Source organism: Gorilla gorilla, chromosome 10 (assembly GCF_029281585.2).
Source record: "Gorilla gorilla gorilla isolate KB3781 chromosome 10, NHGRI_mGorGor1-v2.1_pri, whole genome shotgun sequence".
NCBI lineage: Eukaryota > Metazoa > Chordata > Mammalia > Primates > Hominidae > Gorilla > Gorilla gorilla.
Window position 1 is genome coordinate 80,223,508 of NC_073234.2, and position 9,589 is coordinate 80,233,096.

Consider the following 9,589-nt stretch of genomic DNA (forward strand, 5'->3'; position numbering starts at 1 on the left):
CAGGGTCTCCCTCTCCCTCTCTTTCCACGGTCTCCCTCTGATGCCGAGCCGAAGCTGGATGGTACTGCTGCCATCTCAGCTCACTGCAACCTCCCTGCCTGATTCTCCTGCCGAGTGCCTGCGATTGCGGGCGCGCGCCGCCACGCCTGACTGGTTTTCGTATTTTTTTGGTGGAGACGGGGTTTTGCTGTGTCGGCCGGGCTGGTCTCCAGCTCCTAACCGCGAGTGATCTGCCAGCCTCGGCCTCCCGAGGTGCCAGGATTGTAGACGGGGGATTGTAGACGGAGTCTCGTTAACTCAGTGCTCAATGGCGCCCAGGCTGGAGTGCAGTGGCGTGATCTCGGCTCGCTACAACCACCTGCCAGCCACCTGCCTTGGCCTCCCAAAGAGCCGAGATTGCAGCCTCTGCCTGGCCGCCCCCCCCCCCCCCCCCCCCCACGGGAAGCGAGGAGCGTCTCCGCATGGCCGCCCATCGTCTGGGATGTGAGGAGCCCCTCTGCCTGGCTGCCCAGTCTGGAAAGTGAGGAGCGTCTCTGCCCAGCCACCATCCCATCTAGGAAGTGAGGAGCGCCTCTTCCCGGCCGCCATCACATCTGGGAAGTGAGGAGCGTCTCTGCCCGGCCGCCCATCATCTGAGATGTGGGGAGCACCTCTGCCCTGCCGCCCCGTCCGGGATGTGAGGAGCGTCTCTGCCCGGCCGCCCCGTCTGAGAAGTGAGGAGACCCTCTGCCTGGCAACCGCCCCGTCTGAGAAGTGAGCAGCCCCTCCAACCGGCAGCCGCCCCGTCTGAGAGGTGAGGAGCCCCTCCGCCCAGCAGCCACCCCGTCTGGGAAGTGAGGAGCGTCTCTGCCCGGCAGCCACCTCGTCCGGGAGGGAGGTGGGGGGGTCAGCCCCCTGCCCGGCCAGCCACCCCGTCCGGGAGGGAGGTGGGGGGGTCAGCACCCCGCCCGGCCAGCCGCCCCGTCCGGGAGGGAGGTGGGGGGGTTAACCCCCCGCCTGGCCAGCCGCCCCTGTCCGGGAGGTGAGGGGCGCCTCTGCCCGGCCACCCCTACTGGGAAGTGAGGAGCCCCTCTGCCCGGCCAGCCGCCCCGTCCGGGAGGGAGGTGGGGGGGTCAGCCCCCCGCCCGGCCAGCCGCCCCGTCCGGGAGGGAGGTGGGGGTGTCAGCCCCCTGCCCGGCCAGCCGCCCCGTCCGGGAGGGAGGTGGAGGTGTCAGCCCCCCGTCCGGGAGGGAGGTGGGGGTGTCAGCCCCCCGTCCGGGAGGGAGGTGGGGGTGTCAGCCCCCCGTCCGGGAGGGAGGTGGGGGTGTCAGCCCCCCGCCCGGCCAGCTGCCCCGTCCGGGAGGTGAGGGGCGCCTCTGCCCGACCGCCCCTACTGGGAAGTGAGGAGCCCCTCTGCCCGGCCACCACCCCGTCTGGGAGGTGTACCCAACAGCTCATTGAGAACGGGCCATGAAGACAATGGCGGTTTTGTGGAATAGAAAGGGGAGAAAGGTGGGGAAAAGATTGGGAAATCGGATGGTTGCCGTGTCTGTGTAGAAAGAGGTAGACATGGGAGACTTCATTTTGTTCTGTACTAAGAAAAATTCTTCTGCCTTGGGATCCTGTTGATCTGTGACCTTACCCCCAACCCTGTGCTCTCTGAAACATGTGCTGTATCCACTCAGGGTTGAACGGATTAAGGGCGGTGCAAGATGTGCTTTGTTAACCAGATGCTTGAAGGCAGCATGCTCGTTAAGAGTCATCACCACTCCCTAATCTCAAGTACCCAGGGACACAAACACTGCGGAAGGCCGCAAGGTCCTCTGCCTAGGAAAACCAGAGAACTTTGTTCACTTGTTTATCTGCTGACCTTCCCTCCACTATTGTCCTGTGACCCTGCCAAATCCCCCTCTGCAAGAAACACCCAAGAATGATCAATAAAAAATAAAAAAAAAAAATAAGATTCAAAGAACCCAGCAGATATTTACTGTTAAACCTGAAAATATTTCTCAACCCCACTCACTTAAGAATCTATATAGTGGGAATCATGTTTTCTAATGCCCTTAAGTGTCTTAAAAATTTATCTGTTGGTTGTCAGTTAAATAAACACGCAGATGTGCTATTTTATAGATCATACAACACATCAAATGTACCCCTTTTTATCCTCTGTATTCTGCATGGCTCCTTCGTCCCTGGCTTTCAGAGCTAAGCTTAAGTTCTTTGTCAAGGCAGGTTGACTATAGCAGACAGAGCTCTCATCTCCTCTCAGCTCAAAGGAGTAAGTGACTGTTGTGGTTCATCTGTGGGAAACTGTGCTAGGAGAGCTTTACTTTCCTGGACCTGCCGCAGAATGAGATAGAAAGGGAAGGAGCTGTAGCCACAGCATCTGGGAAGGCTGTAGTTCCTGCTGATGCTCTTGGCTCAGTCAATAGAAGAACAAACATGAGGATCAAAAGGATGCTCATAAGAGTCTTTGTGGAAGCTGTGGAGGGCAAAAAAAGAAGGGGATAAGATCTGAGTAGAAAGAGACTAAAAATGAATTCAAATTCATTAGCGTTGCTGGTGGAGACTGTTAATGATTCAAAGTATTTATTTGGATCAGAGAGTCACGGGACTGTTCAATTGAGTGTTTATTTAGAAAAATAGAGCTAGCAGACTCTCCAGAAAGTATAAATTGGGCTTTGGCAGGAAACCAGCTTCTTTTTGCCATCAGAATGTCATGCGAGTCTCAGGAATGGCAAACATCTGTTTGAAGGATATCCTGACCTTGAATCAGCAGAAAACTCAGAAGAAACTGCATCAGGATTTGATGTGTAGTTGTCATTTAAGACAGCAAGTGCAGTGGGCATCATTGTGGCCAAGTATTAACAATGGACCAACTATTCAATAAATATTTGCTGAATGTCTACTATGTGCCAGTTACTGCTATGTGCTGGGGATACAATAGCTACTAGGACATACCTATGGCCCAAATAATTTATTGCTTCACATAGACACTGGGATAAAAGTTCACAGTGTGTTGTCATGAATACACTGTACATTTACCATGTTCTTTTCTTGTGCAGGTTAGAATTTGGTGGACAATTACAATGGATATAATATACATCAGTGAGAGAAGCTAAGCCTGGCTCACTATCTCGTACTGCCTAGTTAGCCATTTTTTTAATCTCTTGACCATTTACTCATTAAAATATTGGTAGGCCCACTGAGGGCGGTTGTGTTAAGATTAAAATTATGAAAATATCCTGAAATTCATGAGCATAAGTTTGCTTTTGCACACTTTGTGCCAGATATTTTTCAGAACTTGTATTTCTTTTTTTCTTTCTTTTTCTTTTCTTTTCTTTTTCTTTCTTTCTTTTTTTTTTTTTGAGACGGAGTCTCGCTCTGTCACCCAGGGGCGCGTTCTTGGCTTACTGCAACCTCCTTCTCCTGGATTCAAGCAATTCTCCTTCCTCAGCCTCCTGAGTAGCTGGGATTACATGCACTGGCCACCGTGCCTGGCTAATTTTTTTGTATTTTTAGTAGAGATGGGGTTTCGCCATGTTGGTCACACTGGTCAGAATTCGTATTTCTGATTTTATGTAAGTAAAATGATAGATATACTATTTACCGCTATAGTATAGTGTAGATATACTATAATACCACTGGTGAGTGCTATAACAATATCTTTTAATTAAGATATTAATGTCTCTGCCATTAGGTGGGTATGAAAATTGACACTAATTGTGATAAAGATGATAAGTAGCCTCATTATGCAATGTGAAAAATACTTAGTTTTCAAATTTTTAAAAAAATTTCAGAATTGTAGCCTGTAGTCCTAACAACTTGGAAGGCTGAGATGGGAGGATCACTTGAGCCCTAGGAGTTCAAGACCAACCTGGGCAACATAGTGAGATCTTGTTTCAAAATAAATTTTTTTTCCCAGAATTGTAGATAAGAAATGATGGACTTAGAGTACTAGTGAAGCGTATACAGTGTAATTCAAATAATTTATTGCTTCACATAGATACTGGAATAGTAGTTCATAAAATGTGTTGCCATGAATATACTATACTTTTGCTGTGACTATATCATCAGATTTACCTAGAAAACAATAGATTTTTCCTTACAAACAAATTTAATTGGAAGAAAATCGCCACCACCTCTTACTGATCTTTTGCCATTCATGTTTGGGTTGTTTCCCATGTTTCAAGGCTGGTATTCCCTTGGGATCGCTCTGCTAGTCGACTTCTTGTGAACTGTAATGTGAAATAGGAAACAGAATACCACCAGAGCCACACTAAAGCTTCTGAATTGGAGCCAGGAAGTATTTAATTTGATGCACTAAACAGCATAAAGCCAACATCCTGGCCCATGACCCCAGTGGTATCAGCATCAACAGCTGGATGAAAGCAGGGGTGGGGGGGATAAAAAGATGGGTTGGTGAATACAACCCACTTGCCTTGAGTCTGCATTTGTGCATCCCAAACTTCTTCCCGGCTTTGTACTTTCTGTTCCCTCTATCTGGAACACACTTCCTTACGACTTTTGAAGAACCAGTTTCTTCTCATCATTTAAGCATCAGCTTTGATGACACCTCTGAGGGAGGCATTCCTTGACCACGCTATTTATTTATTTCAGATGGAGTCTCACTCTGTCACCTAGGCTGGAGTGCAGTGGCATGATCTTGGATCACTGCAACGTCTGCCTCCTGGGTTCAGGCGATTCTCCTGCCTCAGCCTCCTTAGTAGCTGGGATTACAGGTGCCCACCACCATGCCCAGCTAATTTTTGTATTTTTTTTTTTAGTAGAGACAGGGTTTCACCATGTTGCCAAGGCTGGTCTTGAACTCCTGACCTCAAGTGATCTGTCCACCTTGGACTGCCAAAGTGCTGGGATTACAGGCGTGAGCCACCATGCCTGGCCAACCAACCAATTTAATGTTGTCTGCCTTCAGTCACTCTTTATAACATTACCTCATTTTTATTTTCTTCAAAGCACTTCTATACAATGATCTTGTCATTTGTTTGCTTATTTACTTGTTTATTATTTTTCTGCTTCACAGAGTAAAGACCTATCTGACTTGTCCATTGGATCCTTAGTCCCTAGAGCAGTACCTGGCACATTAAGGGGCCAAATAAATATTTGTTGGATACATGAATGACCCTTGTGATATCACTAGTTTCCCTATTTTATAATGGCTGAACCACTCTCATCCCAACATCTCAGCGATCCCTTTGTGACAAGTGTCCCAGAAGAAAAATATTGCAAATGTGGGAAACATGATGGGTCACAAAGTGTGGTAGAATATTACATCAGCTTCATAAACTGTGAATCATAAATCATGGTTCCATCTGTTCTGTGACAGAGTGAAAACAGCAAAATTTTCCACAAGATAGAAACTAAAACCAAAGACAAGTCACAAGTTTCAACTCATGGAGTACCTGTTACTATTATTTTGGATCATTTCCCCTGTCCTCTGTTCTTCAGCAACCATTTCAGTCATGCTGTGCCTTTCTGGAACAGGCTCAAGAATCTACTCATAGTAGATATTGGTTTCCTCCAATCTAAACGTTTTTTGCCCTATAACTTCATGCTTGGCACAAAGAAGCCACTCAACAAATATTTGTTGACTACCAACTGTAATTTCCACTATTATAGTATTCTTCTTTGATTTTTTAAAATAAAATAAAAATATCCTTTAGAAAAGGTAATCTGCTTATAAAGAAAGCCCATTTATTCACAATCTAGTATTAATCTCATTGAAAGATTTGATGGAGTATAGAGTACAGAACAGTTTTTTGAACATGGATTATTACAGGAAAAGTCTGGGTGTGGCAAAAGGTGTCCTGAGGAGTGATGGGATGTTAGGGCATGAAGAAGAATGAAGAAGAGTGTCCAAGACAACTGGTTCATGTTGCAATTTTACTGAAGGTCAGCAAAATGGAGAGTGCTGTTCTGGGAGAACTGGATGCCTTCAGATTGTGCCAGGTAAAGGCAAGGGGTCACCAGGACCTCCTTGGGTTAACCAAACCACTGTCTCAGTATCTAGGAGAAATTAGATTAAAATGAGGAGCAGTACACAGATGACATTTCTGAGAAGCTTCTCAAGAAACTCATAGCAGTGATTGCTCCTGGAGAACAAAAATGAAGGATGATAGGGTGGTGGGTGGGTCAGTAGAATTTTATTTTCCTCCTCATAATTTTTTCTAGAGTTTTAATTTTTTTCCCATGAGGAAGTATTGATTTCACAATTATAAAATTCAAAAATTAGTAGAAATCATTCTTTTTTAGATTTAGCCATATTAAAATTCTAGCTTAATAAAAATAAATATCAAAACAAGTGTAATAAAATAGCACAGTGCTGTGGTTTGAATATTCTCAAACACATATTGAAATTGAATTACCATTAGGATGGTATTGAGAGATGGGATCTTTGAGAGTGGCTGGGTCATGACGGCTCTGCTTTCATAAATGGATTAATATTGTTATTGTGAAAATGGGTTCCTGATACAAGATTAATTTCAGCTCTCATTTTTCTCTCGGTCTTGTATGCTCACCTTTTGATGTTTTCCCCCATGTTATGACACAGTAAGAAGGCCCTCACAAGATGCAGACTCTTAATCTTGGGCTTCCCAACCTCCAGAACCATGTCTCTTCTCTTTTTAAATTACTTAGTTTCTGTGGTATTCTGTTATAGCAGCAAAAAATAGAACAAGATATAGGAGGATGTCACAGCAAGGTTAAAATTAATATATCATGATAGAAGAAAAAACCTTGCATTTGTAAGACACAATTATTCATGCAGTTTTTAAAATCTCTGTAGAATGTTGTTCAACCTTCTCAAGACATAATAGCAGCACTGAAAGCAGACCCAGTAATGGTTCTAGAACACAGATCCTTCAGGCTTAACCTTCTCTGACATATGGGCCCTACTCTACTCATTCCATTTTTCTTGTGACCTTCTTTCCTTTTTTCTCTCTCTCATTACCAGTTTAGACTGTTGCCTCTCTGAGTGATTTGAATTCAAATCCCTCAAGAGAAGAACTGATTTGTCACTACATGGTATTCAGGGTAGGAATAATTTCCTGGCTTTCTTTATTCCCCTTGTATCTTTGCCATAAAATGCAGTCAGCTAAGGGCATGTGTAAATGCATCTGATTTTTTCATCCTGAAAGTTTCTAACACACACCTCCTGCACTTAAAAAATCCAAATACTGATCCCTTACATTTAGAGCACACTAAATAGATTTTCAAGCCCTCATATGCACTGCCTTAGTTCATCTCTGGCAGAGAGGGGCTCTCTTATTGTGATCTCCTTCTAAAATGAAAGGGCTGTCTAAATCATAACTACATGTAGGGAAAGAAGGTTTGCACACAGGTATGAAGGTATTATGATCTACAGCTGTTGGGGAGTAAAAGGTTTTTCCAACTACTGTCTGCTTCTGGAACAGTGGACCGTGTTTAGTCTAGAAGTCACTGAGCAAGCAGGGCACCATGGTTGTACCCAAGCGTTAGTCAAATGCTTTCAATAATTGTGGTTTGTGTAAGAGAAGAATTGTGTGGAGTTGGAGTGATATTAGGGTTACATCAAAAAAATTTTGAGGGTTTTCTTCATTTTCTGCTCCCACAGTTTAGAAAGGGCAGGAGACTCTCATGTGGGAGAACTATATTAGGTGTGCCTTTATTTGGAACAGAATGAAAGACCACAGAGACTGAGCCATCTTCTGCTCCTGTGATTTTGTTCAGCGTTTTCACACGTTAATGTTTGTCTGACTTCTCCTTAATTGCAATAAGTTACAGCCCCCTCCCCAGCCTGTCAGTAGTTTGTTTCTAAAAAACTCCTTGCAGGCAAACTTCTTGTAGGTTAAAAAAACACAAGGAATTTACATTGAAATTAACAACACATACTTACTTTAAAAATTAAGTGTATATACATACATGTAATTGAACCTTGGCAGAGAGACCTATCTGTCCACCCAAAATACATTCTTCCCCCTCTACAGGGGAGGTCTGAGCTCTGACATACAATAAAGAAGGGAAAGTGTCCTTGAGGGTCATTGTCCAGACAAGAGGCTACATTTTCCAGCCTTTTTGCTGCAAATGTGAGCATGTGACTGCTTCTTGCCACAGAAGTGAGATAACATGTATCACTTCTGGGCTGGGAACATCTGCATTGAACTGAATAACAAGAAAAAAACTTTATTTTGCAAAGCTACTGAAATTTGAGGTTTATTTATTTCTTAAGCTGAGGGTCAGGAAACTTTTCTGTAAATAGCCAGATATTAGATATTTTGGGCTTTGTAGGACACATATAGTCTCTGTCTCATATTCTTCTTTTTGTAAAAACCACTCTTGACTCACAAGTTACACAAAAACAGCTGCAGGTTTAACTAATTCAAGTTTTTAATACAATAAAAAACAACAAAAAACTAACACAATGAAAACAATGTAAATGGTGCATGAGATGTCACTACTATTAACTAGCAACCTATGAGGACTCAGGGAGAAGACCCTTAGGTCACCTTAGCCCACCGTTCCACCGTGAAAATAACTGCACTGTGGCTCTCCCATTGTGGTGCTTAAGTGCTCCCAAGTCAGTACTATTTAATTGGTTCTCATAAATACAGGAATGCCTCCAAAGTTAAAGTTGAAGCAGTACATGAAACTAATAGAAAAGTAAATTCCTACAGCCTTAATTGGAGTACCTCAGAGTGTGGCTGCTTTACTGCTTTCTCTCCCACTTTCTCAGCTTTGTCATCATACAGCATTTCTTATACTATTGCTATACCTAGTTCAGTGCTAGATCTGACTGGAGTCTTCCAACAATGCATCGACATCCACCAGCAGATCTTGAAGCTCTGCGTGGTAGGACTCCAAGATGGCGTCTACATTTCCTCGGCCCCCACCCTCACACTACTTGTCATCGTTGCCAGACTCCCTGTTGGTATGCAGGTATTGTCAGGCTTGGCACCTTCCATTCCACCCAGGCCCTTGTCTCAGTTGGCACAGAATCCAAGACCACACAAAACTTTTAGGAAAGTTATTGTCCAACAATAGAATGAATAGATAAATGGTAGATTATTCTGCAGCAACAACAATGGAAATTTGGAAGAATTGAAAATAGTATGAGAAAAAGCTCATAACAGCATATTACATAAAAACAGCAGAATTGCAGATTATATATTCAAAATGAATTTACTTGTGTAAAAACAAAGACTTGAAGGAAGTACACTAAAATATTAACAGTGGTATTCCTGGGTGGTAGATTATGAGTGATTTTTTTTTTCTTTTTTTTTTTTGGCGACAGAGTCTCCCTTTGTTGCCAGGCTGGAGTGCAGTGGCGTGATCTTGGCTCACTGCAACCTCTGATTCCCTGGTTGAAGCAGTTCTCTTGCCTCAGCCTCCCTAGTAGCTGGGATTACAGGCATGTGCCACCATGCCTGGCTAATTTTTCTATTTTTAGTAGAGAGGGGGTTTCACCATGTCGGCCAGGATGGTCTCGATCTCCTGACCTCATGATCCACCTGCCTCGGCCTCCTGAGGCTGGGATAACAGGCATGAGCCACCGCACCCAGCATTATGAATGACTTTTAAAAAATATTATTTTCTATGTTTTTTGAAAATATGT